Below are 17,013 nucleotides of genomic sequence, written 5' to 3' on the forward strand. Positions count from 1 at the left end.
TAAGCCAAGATTGCTACAAGGTATCAATCGTTTACCAAATACCGCACAATTAATCTGCATCTTCGAAATCAACCCGACACAGCTGAAATGTTGTCATGGATGAGACTTTATTTTTCTCTCTTATGCGCGAAGAAAATATGTCCATATTCCGAATGAAAATTTGCACAAATATTCGATCGAGCTTTCCACGTCCTACTCGGAAGGAGAAGCAAAAAGAAGTGTTACCTTTTAAGTGTCTTCTGTTACTCGGCGTCGAATGTCGAACGTGCTGGCTGATGTTCGTTCTTGGAGTTCACTGACGTCCTGTTTGTTCGTCGCGCACAACACTCACGAGTGCATCCAGCTCTCTTAGAACATCTGACAGTCTGAGCTGTGGTCCTTCAGTTGCTCGGCGACAGTCGACCGCGCGTGACAATGCTGCCGTATTTGCTAGCACTAAGGGCTCTCCTGGAAGGAGCGAAAGTAAAGTGTGGCTTGCATTGTGGCTGCAAAAAGCACTCATTCCGCAGATCGCATTCGCGGTTTCAACAGCCGAGGAAGAGGGCTCGTTGGAGACGGAGAGGAGGGCCCGGAGGCGGCAACCCGGACTTGGCCCGCCATCTTCCGGAGGGAACGGTAAATTAACCCCAGCAGCGGCCGGCGCCGCGAGCCGTATGGTGCTGCTCGCACAAAATGCATCGTTTTTCTCGGCAGAGGAGCGTTGTTGCGACTGTCTGCCATCTAACTCGACAGCCAATAGCTCTCTTGTAAGGAGACAGGTACATGGACGGCCACCATTCTGTTCGCCGATTGCGGAAACGTCAGGAGCTCTCGTTACATCTCGATAGCGCGAGGCACTACAAATTCTCGCCTGTGGCGCGACGAATGCATACTTACCTGGCGTAGGGGATACCGTGATCATGAAGGCGGTTCCTCCGGGGTGAGGCCCTTCCATTGCACTTCGGTCGAGCTGACCCCCGCGATTACTCCAAATGTGAGTAACTCGGGCGCATAATTTTTGGTAGTCGGGACTTGCGTTCGCGCTGTCCCGGTGTCTATTTCAATTGCAAACGCAGTATTCTGTGGTAGCAGTCGGTAACTAGTGCGTCTGAGCACTCGGCCAGCAACGTGTTCCGCAAGGGACTGCCAAACGCAGCAGCACTCGCGCTACGCGCGTACCACACGTCTGCGTCGACCTGGCGTCAAACCCAGAGCCAGAGCACACTGTCTGTTCGATAAGCGCGGGGGACGCGCACCAGTAGTAGCAGCGGCAGCCGCGAGATGGCACAAGCGGTCTAACTCTGGTACGACATCCACATTAATGGCCGAACGGCGACTTTTGGCTTTCTCTGTCCATCAGGGGAATGCGCGCCAAACGCAATTGGACGGCGCGGCATTCCCTGCACGCGCGGCGACCGCGGTGGCGCGAGCCGGCGTACACGAGGCGTCGCCCAGCCGAACGCTTTGTCGTCTGTGGCCAGGTACATGAGGGGGCCGGCAGCAAGCGTCTAGCGTAGCGTCCCGAGACTTGCAGACTTGCGGCACTTGAGGAGCTTGCGGGGATGTGAAATGACGTGGCCAACTGTACCGAAAACGGGGAAGAGAAATTCTAGGCAACAGCCACTTGTGCTCCCAGGCGGCCACACTGACAACGAGGGCCAGCGTTGCTCAAATTCGGTGATGGGACGAGAACCGCTGTAGGCTGTTTATTAGGCCACGACAGTGAGCGTTTACTTTCTGTAAGGAATGTCTTGTCGTCGCAGGTGTTGTGTTTCGCCTGTACTCGGGGCTCCCAGGGAAAGTAGAAAACGCAATGTTATCAGGTGTTTTTCTTGCAAGAAATCGAGTCAAAAGGTCTGTATTACACACGTCTTTACCAGGTTCGGAACTTCAAATCTGTTTATGGCCTCTTTACAAGCTCGCTATTCGTCTTCCAAAATATTAAAAGTACACCATACCTCCAGATTCAGCCGTCCCCCACCCCCTGTACAAACTGTCTGTCGTATGGGCGCCCTTGGAGTGAGAACAGATAGGTTTCGAATGGAATGGAAATAACATCTGTAACAAGTGTAATTAAAAACACAATTTCTCCCTACTCACTGACAAAATATCCGAACAGTGCCTTCTGTAACACACACAGTTCTACATTGACAGACGCGTAATAGCGGCAGTTTCAATAAATTACTAATTGCAGAAACGGGTAGCCCTCAGTGAATTCGTTGTTGCATCACTACATTCACAGAAAAGAGACTTCCTTGTTTCCCATCGCTTTGTTACACACCTGACGTGTTGTGTTTACAAACAAAAAGCAATTTAGTTTTATCTTTACCTAATCCACGTCTAAGCCAAGATTGCTACAAGGTATCAATCGTTTACCAAATACCGCACAATTAATCTGCATCTTCGAAATCAACCCGACACAGCTGAAATGTTGTCATGGATGAGACTTTATTTTTCTCTCTTATGCGCGAAGAAAATATGTCCATATTCCGAATGAAAATTTGCACAAATATTCGATCGAGCTTTCCACGTCCTACTCGGAAGGAGAAGCAAAAAGAAGTGTTACCTTTTAAGTGTCTTCTGTTACTCGGCGTCGAATGTCGAACGTGCTGGCTGATGTTCGTTCTTGGAGTTCACTGACGTCCTGTTTGTTCGTCGCGCACAACACTCACGAGTGCATCCAGCTCTCTTAGAACATCTGACAGTCTGAGCTGTGGTCCTTCAGTTGCTCGGCGACAGTCGACCGCGCGTGACAATGCTGCCGTATTTGCTAGCACTAAGGGCTCTCCTGGAAGGAGCGAAAGTAAAGTGTGGCTTGCATTGTGGCTGCAAAAAGCACTCATTCCGCAGATCGCATTCGCGGTTTCAACAGCCGAGGAAGAGGGCTCGTTGGAGACGGAGAGGAGGGCCCGGAGGCGGCAACCCGGACTTGGCCCGCCATCTTCCGGAGGGAACGGTAAATTAACCCCAGCAGCGGCCGGCGCCGCGAGCCGTATGGTGCTGCTCGCACAAAATGCATCGTTTTTCTCGGCAGAGGAGCGTTGTTGCGACTGTCTGCCATCTAACTCGACAGCCAATAGCTCTCTTGTAAGGAGACAGGTACATGGACGGCCACCATTCTGTTCGCCGATTGCGGAAACGTCAGGAGCTCTCGTTACATCTCGATAGCGCGAGGCACTACAAATTCTCGCCTGTGGCGCGACGAATGCATACTTACCTGGCGTAGGGGATACCGTGATCATGAAGGCGGTTCCTCCGGGGTGAGGCCCTTCCATTGCACTTCGGTCGAGCTGACCCCCGCGATTACTCCAAATGTGAGTAACTCGGGCGCATAATTTTTGGTAGTCGGGACTTGCGTTCGCGCTGTCCCGGTGTCTATTTCAATTGCAAACGCAGTATTCTGTGGTAGCAGTCGGTAACTAGTGCGTCTGAGCACTCGGCCAGCAACGTGTTCCGCAAGGGACTGCCAAACGCAGCAGCACTCGCGCTACGCGCGTACCACACGTCTGCGTCGACCTGGCGTCAAACCCAGAGCCAGAGCACACTGTCTGTTCGATAAGCGCGGGGGACGCGCACCAGTAGTAGCAGCGGCAGCCGCGAGATGGCACAAGCGGTCTAACTCTGGTACGACATCCACATTAATGGCCGAACGGCGACTTTTGGCTTTCTCTGTCCATCAGGGGAATGCGCGCCAAACGCAATTGGACGGCGCGGCATTCCCTGCACGCGCGGCGACCGCGGTGGCGCGAGCCGGCGTACACGAGGCGTCGCCCAGCCGAACGCTTTGTCGTCTGTGGCCAGGTACATGAGGGGGCCGGCAGCAAGCGTCTAGCGTAGCGTCCCGAGACTTGCAGACTTGCGGCACTTGAGGAGCTTGCGGGGATGTGAAATGACGTGGCCAACTGTACCGAAAACGGGGAAGAGAAATTCTAGGCAACAGCCACTTGTGCTCCCAGGCGGCCACACTGACAACGAGGGCCAGCGTTGCTCAAATTCGGTGATGGGACGAGAACCGCTGTAGGCTGTTTATTAGGCCACGACAGTGAGCGTTTACTTTCTGTAAGGAATGTCTTGTCGTCGCAGGTGTTGTGTTTCGCCTGTACTCGGGGCTCCCAGGGAAAGTAGAAAACGCAATGTTATCAGGTGTTTTTCTTGCAAGAAATCGAGTCAAAAGGTCTGTATTACACACGTCTTTACCAGGTTCGGAACTTCAAATCTGTTTATGGCCTCTTTACAAGCTCGCTATTCGTCTTCCAAAATATTAAAAGTACACCATACCTCCAGATTCAGCCGTCCCCCACCCCCTGTACAAACTGTCTGTCGTATGGGCGCCCTTGGAGTGAGAACAGATAGGTTTCGAATGGAATGGAAATAACATCTGTAACAAGTGTAATTAAAAACACAATTTCTCCCTACTCACTGACAAAATATCCGAACAGTGCCTTCTGTAACACACACAGTTCTACATTGACAGACGCGTAATAGCGGCAGTTTCAATAAATTACTAATTGCAGAAACGGGTAGCCCTCAGTGAATTCGTTGTTGCATCACTACATTCACAGAAAAGAGACTTCCTTGTTTCCCATCGCTTTGTTACACACCTGACGTGTTGTGTTTACAAACAAAAAGCAATTTAGTTTTATCTTTACCTAATCCACGTCTAAGCCAAGATTGCTACAAGGTATCAATCGTTTACCAAATACCGCACAATTAATCTGCATCTTCGAAATCAACCCGACACAGCTGAAATGTTGTCATGGATGAGACTTTATTTTTCTCTCTTATGCGCGAAGAAAATATGTCCATATTCCGAATGAAAATTTGCACAAATATTCGATCGAGCTTTCCACGTCCTACTCGGAAGGAGAAGCAAAAAGAAGTGTTACCTTTTAAGTGTCTTCTGTTACTCGGCGTCGAATGTCGAACGTGCTGGCTGATGTTCGTTCTTGGAGTTCACTGACGTCCTGTTTGTTCGTCGCGCACAACACTCACGAGTGCATCCAGCTCTCTTAGAACATCTGACAGTCTGAGCTGTGGTCCTTCAGTTGCTCGGCGACAGTCGACCGCGCGTGACAATGCTGCCGTATTTGCTAGCACTAAGGGCTCTCCTGGAAGGAGCGAAAGTAAAGTGTGGCTTGCATTGTGGCTGCAAAAAGCACTCATTCCGCAGATCGCATTCGCGGTTTCAACAGCCGAGGAAGAGGGCTCGTTGGAGACGGAGAGGAGGGCCCGGAGGCGGCAACCCGGACTTGGCCCGCCATCTTCCGGAGGGAACGGTAAATTAACCCCAGCAGCGGCCGGCGCCGCGAGCCGTATGGTGCTGCTCGCACAAAATGCATCGTTTTTCTCGGCAGAGGAGCGTTGTTGCGACTGTCTGCCATCTAACTCGACAGCCAATAGCTCTCTTGTAAGGAGACAGGTACATGGACGGCCACCATTCTGTTCGCCGATTGCGGAAACGTCAGGAGCTCTCGTTACATCTCGATAGCGCGAGGCACTACAAATTCTCGCCTGTGGCGCGACGAATGCATACTTACCTGGCGTAGGGGATACCGTGATCATGAAGGCGGTTCCTCCGGGGTGAGGCCCTTCCATTGCACTTCGGTCGAGCTGACCCCCGCGATTACTCCAAATGTGAGTAACTCGGGCGCATAATTTTTGGTAGTCGGGACTTGCGTTCGCGCTGTCCCGGTGTCTATTTCAATTGCAAACGCAGTATTCTGTGGTAGCAGTCGGTAACTAGTGCGTCTGAGCACTCGGCCAGCAACGTGTTCCGCAAGGGACTGCCAAACGCAGCAGCACTCGCGCTACGCGCGTACCACACGTCTGCGTCGACCTGGCGTCAAACCCAGAGCCAGAGCACACTGTCTGTTCGATAAGCGCGGGGGACGCGCACCAGTAGTAGCAGCGGCAGCCGCGAGATGGCACAAGCGGTCTAACTCTGGTACGACATCCACATTAATGGCCGAACGGCGACTTTTGGCTTTCTCTGTCCATCAGGGGAATGCGCGCCAAACGCAATTGGACGGCGCGGCATTCCCTGCACGCGCGGCGACCGCGGTGGCGCGAGCCGGCGTACACGAGGCGTCGCCCAGCCGAACGCTTTGTCGTCTGTGGCCAGGTACATGAGGGGGCCGGCAGCAAGCGTCTAGCGTAGCGTCCCGAGACTTGCAGACTTGCGGCACTTGAGGAGCTTGCGGGGATGTGAAATGACGTGGCCAACTGTACCGAAAACGGGGAAGAGAAATTCTAGGCAACAGCCACTTGTGCTCCCAGGCGGCCACACTGACAACGAGGGCCAGCGTTGCTCAAATTCGGTGATGGGACGAGAACCGCTGTAGGCTGTTTATTAGGCCACGACAGTGAGCGTTTACTTTCTGTAAGGAATGTCTTGTCGTCGCAGGTGTTGTGTTTCGCCTGTACTCGGGGCTCCCAGGGAAAGTAGAAAACGCAATGTTATCAGGTGTTTTTCTTGCAAGAAATCGAGTCAAAAGGTCTGTATTACACACGTCTTTACCAGGTTCGGAACTTCAAATCTGTTTATGGCCTCTTTACAAGCTCGCTATTCGTCTTCCAAAATATTAAAAGTACACCATACCTCCAGATTCAGCCGTCCCCCACCCCCTGTACAAACTGTCTGTCGTATGGGCGCCCTTGGAGTGAGAACAGATAGGTTTCGAATGGAATGGAAATAACATCTGTAACAAGTGTAATTAAAAACACAATTTCTCCCTACTCACTGACAAAATATCCGAACAGTGCCTTCTGTAACACACACAGTTCTACATTGACAGACGCGTAATAGCGGCAGTTTCAATAAATTACTAATTGCAGAAACGGGTAGCCCTCAGTGAATTCGTTGTTGCATCACTACATTCACAGAAAAGAGACTTCCTTGTTTCCCATCGCTTTGTTACACACCTGACGTGTTGTGTTTACAAACAAAAAGCAATTTAGTTTTATCTTTACCTAATCCACGTCTAAGCCAAGATTGCTACAAGGTATCAATCGTTTACCAAATACCGCACAATTAATCTGCATCTTCGAAATCAACCCGACACAGCTGAAATGTTGTCATGGATGAGACTTTATTTTTCTCTCTTATGCGCGAAGAAAATATGTCCATATTCCGAATGAAAATTTGCACAAATATTCGATCGAGCTTTCCACGTCCTACTCGGAAGGAGAAGCAAAAAGAAGTGTTACCTTTTAAGTGTCTTCTGTTACTCGGCGTCGAATGTCGAACGTGCTGGCTGATGTTCGTTCTTGGAGTTCACTGACGTCCTGTTTGTTCGTCGCGCACAACACTCACGAGTGCATCCAGCTCTCTTAGAACATCTGACAGTCTGAGCTGTGGTCCTTCAGTTGCTCGGCGACAGTCGACCGCGCGTGACAATGCTGCCGTATTTGCTAGCACTAAGGGCTCTCCTGGAAGGAGCGAAAGTAAAGTGTGGCTTGCATTGTGGCTGCAAAAAGCACTCATTCCGCAGATCGCATTCGCGGTTTCAACAGCCGAGGAAGAGGGCTCGTTGGAGACGGAGAGGAGGGCCCGGAGGCGGCAACCCGGACTTGGCCCGCCATCTTCCGGAGGGAACGGTAAATTAACCCCAGCAGCGGCCGGCGCCGCGAGCCGTATGGTGCTGCTCGCACAAAATGCATCGTTTTTCTCGGCAGAGGAGCGTTGTTGCGACTGTCTGCCATCTAACTCGACAGCCAATAGCTCTCTTGTAAGGAGACAGGTACATGGACGGCCACCATTCTGTTCGCCGATTGCGGAAACGTCAGGAGCTCTCGTTACATCTCGATAGCGCGAGGCACTACAAATTCTCGCCTGTGGCGCGACGAATGCATACTTACCTGGCGTAGGGGATACCGTGATCATGAAGGCGGTTCCTCCGGGGTGAGGCCCTTCCATTGCACTTCGGTCGAGCTGACCCCCGCGATTACTCCAAATGTGAGTAACTCGGGCGCATAATTTTTGGTAGTCGGGACTTGCGTTCGCGCTGTCCCGGTGTCTATTTCAATTGCAAACGCAGTATTCTGTGGTAGCAGTCGGTAACTAGTGCGTCTGAGCACTCGGCCAGCAACGTGTTCCGCAAGGGACTGCCAAACGCAGCAGCACTCGCGCTACGCGCGTACCACACGTCTGCGTCGACCTGGCGTCAAACCCAGAGCCAGAGCACACTGTCTGTTCGATAAGCGCGGGGGACGCGCACCAGTAGTAGCAGCGGCAGCCGCGAGATGGCACAAGCGGTCTAACTCTGGTACGACATCCACATTAATGGCCGAACGGCGACTTTTGGCTTTCTCTGTCCATCAGGGGAATGCGCGCCAAACGCAATTGGACGGCGCGGCATTCCCTGCACGCGCGGCGACCGCGGTGGCGCGAGCCGGCGTACACGAGGCGTCGCCCAGCCGAACGCTTTGTCGTCTGTGGCCAGGTACATGAGGGGGCCGGCAGCAAGCGTCTAGCGTAGCGTCCCGAGACTTGCAGACTTGCGGCACTTGAGGAGCTTGCGGGGATGTGAAATGACGTGGCCAACTGTACCGAAAACGGGGAAGAGAAATTCTAGGCAACAGCCACTTGTGCTCCCAGGCGGCCACACTGACAACGAGGGCCAGCGTTGCTCAAATTCGGTGATGGGACGAGAACCGCTGTAGGCTGTTTATTAGGCCACGACAGTGAGCGTTTACTTTCTGTAAGGAATGTCTTGTCGTCGCAGGTGTTGTGTTTCGCCTGTACTCGGGGCTCCCAGGGAAAGTAGAAAACGCAATGTTATCAGGTGTTTTTCTTGCAAGAAATCGAGTCAAAAGGTCTGTATTACACACGTCTTTACCAGGTTCGGAACTTCAAATCTGTTTATGGCCTCTTTACAAGCTCGCTATTCGTCTTCCAAAATATTAAAAGTACACCATACCTCCAGATTCAGCCGTCCCCCACCCCCTGTACAAACTGTCTGTCGTATGGGCGCCCTTGGAGTGAGAACAGATAGGTTTCGAATGGAATGGAAATAACATCTGTAACAAGTGTAATTAAAAACACAATTTCTCCCTACTCACTGACAAAATATCCGAACAGTGCCTTCTGTAACACACACAGTTCTACATTGACAGACGCGTAATAGCGGCAGTTTCAATAAATTACTAATTGCAGAAACGGGTAGCCCTCAGTGAATTCGTTGTTGCATCACTACATTCACAGAAAAGAGACTTCCTTGTTTCCCATCGCTTTGTTACACACCTGACGTGTTGTTGTGTTTACAAACAAAAAGCAATTTAGTTTTATCTTTACCTAATCCACGTCTAAGCCAAGATTGCTACAAGGTATCAATCGTTTACCAAATACCGCACAATTAATCTGCATCTTCGAAATCAACCCGACACAGCTGAAATGTTGTCATGGATGAGACTTTATTTTTCTCTCTTATGCGCGAAGAAAATATGTCCATATTCCGAATGAAAATTTGCACAAATATTCGATCGAGCTTTCCACGTCCTACTCGGAAGGAGAAGCAAAAAGAAGTGTTACCTTTTAAGTGTCTTCTGTTACTCGGCGTCGAATGTCGAACGTGCTGGCTGATGTTCGTTCTTGGAGTTCACTGACGTCCTGTTTGTTCGTCGCGCACAACACTCACGAGTGCATCCAGCTCTCTTAGAACATCTGACAGTCTGAGCTGTGGTCCTTCAGTTGCTCGGCGACAGTCGACCGCGCGTGACAATGCTGCCGTATTTGCTAGCACTAAGGGCTCTCCTGGAAGGAGCGAAAGTAAAGTGTGGCTTGCATTGTGGCTGCAAAAAGCACTCATTCCGCAGATCGCATTCGCGGTTTCAACAGCCGAGGAAGAGGGCTCGTTGGAGACGGAGAGGAGGGCCCGGAGGCGGCAACCCGGACTTGGCCCGCCATCTTCCGGAGGGAACGGTAAATTAACCCCAGCAGCGGCCGGCGCCGCGAGCCGTATGGTGCTGCTCGCACAAAATGCATCGTTTTTCTCGGCAGAGGAGCGTTGTTGCGACTGTCTGCCATCTAACTCGACAGCCAATAGCTCTCTTGTAAGGAGACAGGTACATGGACGGCCACCATTCTGTTCGCCGATTGCGGAAACGTCAGGAGCTCTCGTTACATCTCGATAGCGCGAGGCACTACAAATTCTCGCCTGTGGCGCGACGAATGCATACTTACCTGGCGTAGGGGATACCGTGATCATGAAGGCGGTTCCTCCGGGGTGAGGCCCTTCCATTGCACTTCGGTCGAGCTGACCCCCGCGATTACTCCAAATGTGAGTAACTCGGGCGCATAATTTTTGGTAGTCGGGACTTGCGTTCGCGCTGTCCCGGTGTCTATTTCAATTGCAAACGCAGTATTCTGTGGTAGCAGTCGGTAACTAGTGCGTCTGAGCACTCGGCCAGCAACGTGTTCCGCAAGGGACTGCCAAACGCAGCAGCACTCGCGCTACGCGCGTACCACACGTCTGCGTCGACCTGGCGTCAAAACCCAGAGCCAGAGCACACTGTCTGTTCGATAAGCGCGGGGGACGCGCACCAGTAGTAGCAGCGGCAGCCGCGAGATGGCACAAGCGGTCTAACTCTGGTACGACATCCACATTAATGGCCGAACGGCGACTTTTGGCTTTCTCTGTCCATCAGGGGAATGCGCGCCAAACGCAATTGGACGGCGCGGCATTCCCTGCACGCGCGGCGACCGCGGTGGCGCGAGCCGGCGTACACGAGGCGTCGCCCAGCCGAACGCTTTGTCGTCTGTGGCCAGGTACATGAGGGGGCCGGCAGCAAGCGTCTAGCGTAGCGTCCCGAGACTTGCAGACTTGCGGCACTTGAGGAGCTTGCGGGGATGTGAAATGACGTGGCCAACTGTACCGAAAACGGGGAAGAGAAATTCTAGGCAACAGCCACTTGTGCTCCCAGGCGGCCACACTGACAACGAGGGCCAGCGTTGCTCAAATTCGGTGATGGGACGAGAACCGCTGTAGGCTGTTTATTAGGCCACGACAGTGAGCGTTTACTTTCTGTAAGGAATGTCTTGTCGTCGCAGGTGTTGTGTTTCGCCTGTACTCGGGGCTCCCAGGGAAAGTAGAAAACGCAATGTTATCAGGTGTTTTTCTTGCAAGAAATCGAGTCAAAAGGTCTGTATTACACACGTCTTTACCAGGTTCGGAACTTCAAATCTGTTTATGGCCTCTTTACAAGCTCGCTATTCGTCTTCCAAAATATTAAAAGTACACCATACCTCCAGATTCAGCCGTCCCCCACCCCCTGTACAAACTGTCTGTCGTATGGGCGCCCTTGGAGTGAGAACAGATAGGTTTCGAATGGAATGGAAATAACATCTGTAACAAGTGTAATTAAAAACACAATTTCTCCCTACTCACTGACAAAATATCCGAACAGTGCCTTCTGTAACACACACAGTTCTACATTGACAGACGCGTAATAGCGGCAGTTTCAATAAATTACTAATTGCAGAAACGGGTAGCCCTCAGTGAATTCGTTGTTGCATCACTACATTCACAGAAAAGAGACTTCCTTGTTTCCCATCGCTTTGTTACACACCTGACGTGTTGTGTTTACAAACAAAAAGCAATTTAGTTTTATCTTTACCTAATCCACGTCTAAGCCAAGATTGCTACAAGGTATCAATCGTTTACCAAATACCGCACAATTAATCTGCATCTTCGAAATCAACCCGACACAGCTGAAATGTTGTCATGGATGAGACTTTATTTTTCTCTCTTATGCGCGAAGAAAATATGTCCATATTCCGAATGAAAATTTGCACAAATATTCGATCGAGCTTTCCACGTCCTACTCGGAAGGAGAAGCAAAAAGAAGTGTTACCTTTTAAGTGTCTTCTGTTACTCGGCGTCGAATGTCGAACGTGCTGGCTGATGTTCGTTCTTGGAGTTCACTGACGTCCTGTTTGTTCGTCGCGCACAACACTCACGAGTGCATCCAGCTCTCTTAGAACATCTGACAGTCTGAGCTGTGGTCCTTCAGTTGCTCGGCGACAGTCGACCGCGCGTGACAATGCTGCCGTATTTGCTAGCACTAAGGGCTCTCCTGGAAGGAGCGAAAGTAAAGTGTGGCTTGCATTGTGGCTGCAAAAAGCACTCATTCCGCAGATCGCATTCGCGGTTTCAACAGCCGAGGAAGAGGGCTCGTTGGAGACGGAGAGGAGGGCCCGGAGGCGGCAACCCGGACTTGGCCCGCCATCTTCCGGAGGGAACGGTAAATTAACCCCAGCAGCGGCCGGCGCCGCGAGCCGTATGGTGCTGCTCGCACAAAATGCATCGTTTTTCTCGGCAGAGGAGCGTTGTTGCGACTGTCTGCCATCTAACTCGACAGCCAATAGCTCTCTTGTAAGGAGACAGGTACATGGACGGCCACCATTCTGTTCGCCGATTGCGGAAACGTCAGGAGCTCTCGTTACATCTCGATAGCGCGAGGCACTACAAATTCTCGCCTGTGGCGCGACGAATGCATACTTACCTGGCGTAGGGGATACCGTGATCATGAAGGCGGTTCCTCCGGGGTGAGGCCCTTCCATTGCACTTCGGTCGAGCTGACCCCCGCGATTACTCCAAATGTGAGTAACTCGGGCGCATAATTTTTGGTAGTCGGGACTTGCGTTCGCGCTGTCCCGGTGTCTATTTCAATTGCAAACGCAGTATTCTGTGGTAGCAGTCGGTAACTAGTGCGTCTGAGCACTCGGCCAGCAACGTGTTCCGCAAGGGACTGCCAAACGCAGCAGCACTCGCGCTACGCGCGTACCACACGTCTGCGTCGACCTGGCGTCAAACCCAGAGCCAGAGCACACTGTCTGTTCGATAAGCGCGGGGGACGCGCACCAGTAGTAGCAGCGGCAGCCGCGAGATGGCACAAGCGGTCTAACTCTGGTACGACATCCACATTAATGGCCGAACGGCGACTTTTGGCTTTCTCTGTCCATCAGGGGAATGCGCGCCAAACGCAATTGGACGGCGCGGCATTCCCTGCACGCGCGGCGACCGCGGGGCGCGAGCCGGCGTACACGAGGCGTCGCCCAGCCGAACGCTTTGTCGTCTGTGGCCAGGTACATGAAGGGGGCCGGCAGCAAGCGTCTAGCGTAGCGTCCCGAGACTTGCAGACTTGCGGCACTTGAGGAGCTTGCGGGGATGTGAAATGACGTGGCCAACTGTACCGAAAACGGGGAAGAGAAATTCTAGGCAACAGCCACTTGTGCTCCCAGGCGGCCACACTGACAACGAGGGCCAGCGTTGCTCAAATTCGGTGATGGGACGAGAACCGCTGTAGGCTGTTTATTAGGCCACGACAGTGAGCGTTTACTTTCTGTAAGGAATGTCTTGTCGTCGCAGGTGTTGTGTTTCGCCTGTACTCGGGGCTCCCAGGGAAAGTAGAAAACGCAATGTTATCAGGTGTTTAGGTGTTTTCTTGCAAGAAATCGAGTCAAAAGGTCTGTATTACACACGTCTTTACCAGGTCGGAACTTCAAATCTGTTTATGGCCTCTTTACAAGCTCGCTATTCGTCTTCCAAAATATTAAAGTACACCATACCTCCAGATTCAGCCGTCCCCCACCCCCTGTACAAACTGTCTGTCGTATGGGCGCCCTTGGAGTGAGAACAGATAGGTTTCGAATGGAATGGAAATAACATCTGTAACAAGTGTAATTAAAAACACAATTTCTCCCTACTCACTGACAAAATATCCGAACAGTGCCTTCTGTAACACACACAGTTCTACATTGACAGACGCGTAATAGCGGCAGTTTTCAATAAATTACTAATTGCAGAAACGGGTAGCCCTCAGTGAATTCGTTGTTGCATCACTACATTCACAGAAAAGAGACTTCCTTGTTTCCCATCGCTTTGTTACACACCTGACGTGTTGTGTTTACAACAAAAGCAATTTAGTTTTATCTTTACCTAATCCACGTCTAAGCCAAGATTGCTACAAGGTATCAATCGTTTACCAAATACCGCACAATTAATCTGCATCTTCGAAATCAACCCGACATAGCTGAAATGTTGTCATGGATGAGACTTTATTTTTCTCTCTTATGCGCGAAGAAAATATGTCCATATCCGAATGAAAATTTGCACAAATATTCGATCGAGCTTCCACGTCCTACTCGGAAGGAGAAGCAAAAGAAGTGTTACCTTTTAAGTGTCTTCTGTTACTCGGCGTCGAATGTCGAACGTGCTGGCTGATGTTCGTTCTTGGAGTTCACTGACGTCCTGTTTGTTCGTCGCGCACACACTCACGAGTGCATCCAGCTCTCTAGAACATCTGACAGTCTGAGCTGTGGGTCCTTCAGTTGCTCGGCGACAGTCGGACCGCGGCGTGACAATGCTGCCGTATTTGCTAGCACTAAGGGCTCTCCTGGAAGGAGCGAAAGTAAAGTGTGGCTTGCATTGTGGCTGCAAAAAGCACTCATTCCGCAGATCGCATTCGCGGTTTCAACAGCCGAGGAAGAGGGCTCGTTGGAGACGGAGAGGAGGGCCCGGAGGCGGCAACCCGGACTTGGCCCCGCCATCTTCCGGAGGGAACGGTAAATTAACCCCAGCAGCGGGCCGGCGCCGCGAGCCGTATGGTGCTGCTCGCACAAAATGCATCGTTTTTCTCGGCAGAGGAGCGTTGTTGCGACTGTCTTGCCATCTAACTCGACAGCCAATAGCTCTCTTGTAAGGAGACAGGTACATGGACGGCCACCATTCTGTTCGCCGATTGCGGAAACGTCAGAGCTCTCGTTACATCTCGATAGCGCGAGGCACTACAAATTCTCGCCTAAGTGGCGCGACGAATGCATACTTACCCTGGCGTAGGGGATACCGTGATCATGAAGGCGGTTCCTCCGGGGTGAGGCCCTTCCATTGCACTTTCGGTCGAGCTGACCCCCGCGATTACTCCAAATGTGAGTACTCGGGCGCTTATTTTTGGTAGTCGGGACTTGCGTTCGCGCTGTCCCGGTGTCTATTTCAATTGCAAACGCAGTATTCTGTGGTAGCAGTCGGTAACTAGTGCGCCTGAGCACTCGGCCAGCAACGTGTTCCGCAAGGGACTGCCAAACGCAGCAGCACTCGCGCTACGCGCGTACCACACGTCTGCGTCGACCTGGCGTCAAACCCAGAGCCAGAGCACACTGTCTGTTCGATAAGCGCGGGGGACGCGCACCAGTAGTAGCAGCGGCAGCCGCGAGATGGCACAAGCGGTCTAACTCTGGTACGACATCCACATTAATGGCCGAACGGCGACTTTGGCTTTCTCTGTCCATCAGGGGAATGCGCGCCAAACGCAATTGGACGGCGCGGCATTCCCTGCACGCGCGGCGACCGCGGTGGCGCGAGCCGGCGTACACGAGGCGTCGCCCAGCCGAACGCTTTGTCGTCTGTGGCCAGGTACATGAGGGGGCCGGCAGCAAGCGTCTAGCGTAGCGTCCCGGAGACTTGCAGACTTGCGGCACTTGAGGAGCTTGCGGGGATGTGAAATGACGTGGCCAACTGTACCGAAAACGGGGAAGAGAAATTCTAGGCAACAGCCACTTGTGCTCCCAGGCGGCCACACTGACAACGAGGGCCAGCGTTGCTCAAATTCGGTGATGGGACGAGAACCGCTGTAGGCTGTTTATTAGGCCACGACAGTGAGCGTTTACTTTCTGTAAGGAATGTCTTGTCGTCGCAGGTGTTGTGTTTCGCCTGTACTCGGGCTCCAGGGAAAGTAGAAAACGCAATGTTATCAGGTGTTTTTCTTGCAAGAAATCGAGTCAAAAGGTCTGTATTACACACGTCTTTACCAGGTCGGAACTTCAAATCTGTTTTATGGCCTCTTTACAAGCTCGCTATTCGTCTTCCAAAATATTAAAGTACACCATACCTCCAGATTCAGCCGTCCCCCACCCCCTGTACAAACTGTCTGTCGTATGGGCGCCCTTGGAGTGAGAACAGATAGGTTTCGAATGGAATGGAAATAACATCTGTAACAAGTGTAATTAAAAACACATTTCTCCCTACTCACTGACAAAATATCCGAACAGTGCCTTCTGTAACACACACAGTTCTACATTGACAGACGCGTAATAGCGGCAGTTTCAATAAATTACTAATTGCAGAAACGGGTAGCCCTCAGTGAATTCGTTGTTGCATCACTACATTCACAGAAAAGAGACTTCCTTGTTTCCCATCGCTTTGTTACACACCTGACGTGTTGTGTTTACAAACAAAAAGCAATTTAGTTTTATCTTTACCTAATCCACGTCTAAGCCAAGATTGCTACAAGGTATCAATCGTTTACCAAATACCGCACAATTAATCTGCATCTTCGAAATCACCCGACACAGCTGAAATGTTGTCATGGATGAGACTTTATTTTTCTCTCTATGCGCGAAGAAAATATGTCCATATTCCGAATGAAAATTTGCACAAATATTCGATCGAGCTTTCCACGTCCTACTCGGAAGGAGAAGCAAAAAGAAGTGTTACCTTTTAAGTGTCTTCTGTTACTCGGCGTCGAATGTCGAACGTGCTGGCTGATGTTCGTTCTTGGAGTTCACTGACGTCCTGTTTGTTCGTCGCGCACAACACTCACGAGTGCATCCAGCTCTCTTAGAACATCTGACAGTCCTGAGCTGTGGTCCTTCAGTTGCTCGGCGACAGTCGACCGCGCGTGACAATGCTGCCGTATTTGCTAGCACTAAGGGCTCTCCTGGAAGGAGCGAAAGTAAAGTGTGGCTTGCATTGTGGCTGCAAAAAGCACTCATTCGCAGATCGCATTCGCGGTTTCAACAGCCGAGGAAGAGGGCTCGTTGGAGACGGAGAGGAGGGCCCGGAGGCGGCAACCCCGACTTGGCCCGCCATCTTCCGGAGGGAACGGTAAATTAACCCCAGCAGCGGCCGGCGCCGCGAGCCGTATGGTGCTGCTCGCACAAAATGCATCGTTTTCTCGGCAGAGGAGCGTTGTTGCGACTGTCTGCCATCTAACTCGACAGCCAATAGCTCTCTTGTAAGGAGACAGGTACATGGACGG

At 51.7% G+C, this 17,013-nt stretch overlaps 7 non-coding genes across 7 annotated transcripts; all 7 read left to right on the forward strand.

The window, feature by feature from the left end:
• The first annotated feature begins 868 nt into the window (after positions 1-868).
• On the forward strand, positions 869-1,031 carry LOC126430347 (U1 spliceosomal RNA). Its single transcript, XR_007577103.1, has one exon. It is a non-coding gene; the product is annotated as a U1 spliceosomal RNA (small nuclear RNA).
• Positions 1,032-3,188: 2,157 nt separating this feature from the next.
• On the forward strand, positions 3,189-3,351 carry LOC126430350 (U1 spliceosomal RNA). The gene has a single exon (XR_007577106.1). It is a non-coding gene; the product is annotated as a U1 spliceosomal RNA (small nuclear RNA).
• A 2,157-nt stretch (positions 3,352-5,508) lies between these two features.
• Positions 5,509-5,671, forward strand: LOC126430351 (U1 spliceosomal RNA). Its single transcript, XR_007577107.1, has one exon. It is a non-coding gene; the product is annotated as a U1 spliceosomal RNA (small nuclear RNA).
• Positions 5,672-7,828: 2,157 nt separating this feature from the next.
• LOC126430352 (U1 spliceosomal RNA) lies at positions 7,829-7,991 on the forward strand. Its single transcript, XR_007577108.1, has one exon. It is a non-coding gene; the product is annotated as a U1 spliceosomal RNA (small nuclear RNA).
• Positions 7,992-10,151: 2,160 nt separating this feature from the next.
• LOC126430353 (U1 spliceosomal RNA) lies at positions 10,152-10,314 on the forward strand. The gene has a single exon (XR_007577109.1). It is a non-coding gene; the product is annotated as a U1 spliceosomal RNA (small nuclear RNA).
• Positions 10,315-12,472: 2,158 nt separating this feature from the next.
• Positions 12,473-12,635, forward strand: LOC126430348 (U1 spliceosomal RNA). The gene has a single exon (XR_007577104.1). It is a non-coding gene; the product is annotated as a U1 spliceosomal RNA (small nuclear RNA).
• Positions 12,636-14,798: 2,163 nt separating this feature from the next.
• Positions 14,799-14,961, forward strand: LOC126430349 (U1 spliceosomal RNA). Its single transcript, XR_007577105.1, has one exon. It is a non-coding gene; the product is annotated as a U1 spliceosomal RNA (small nuclear RNA).
• Positions 14,962-17,013: the final 2,052 nt, after the last annotated feature.

Source organism: Schistocerca serialis, unplaced genomic scaffold (genome assembly GCF_023864345.2).
Source record: "Schistocerca serialis cubense isolate TAMUIC-IGC-003099 unplaced genomic scaffold, iqSchSeri2.2 HiC_scaffold_1042, whole genome shotgun sequence".
Lineage (NCBI taxonomy): Eukaryota > Metazoa > Arthropoda > Insecta > Orthoptera > Acrididae > Schistocerca > Schistocerca serialis.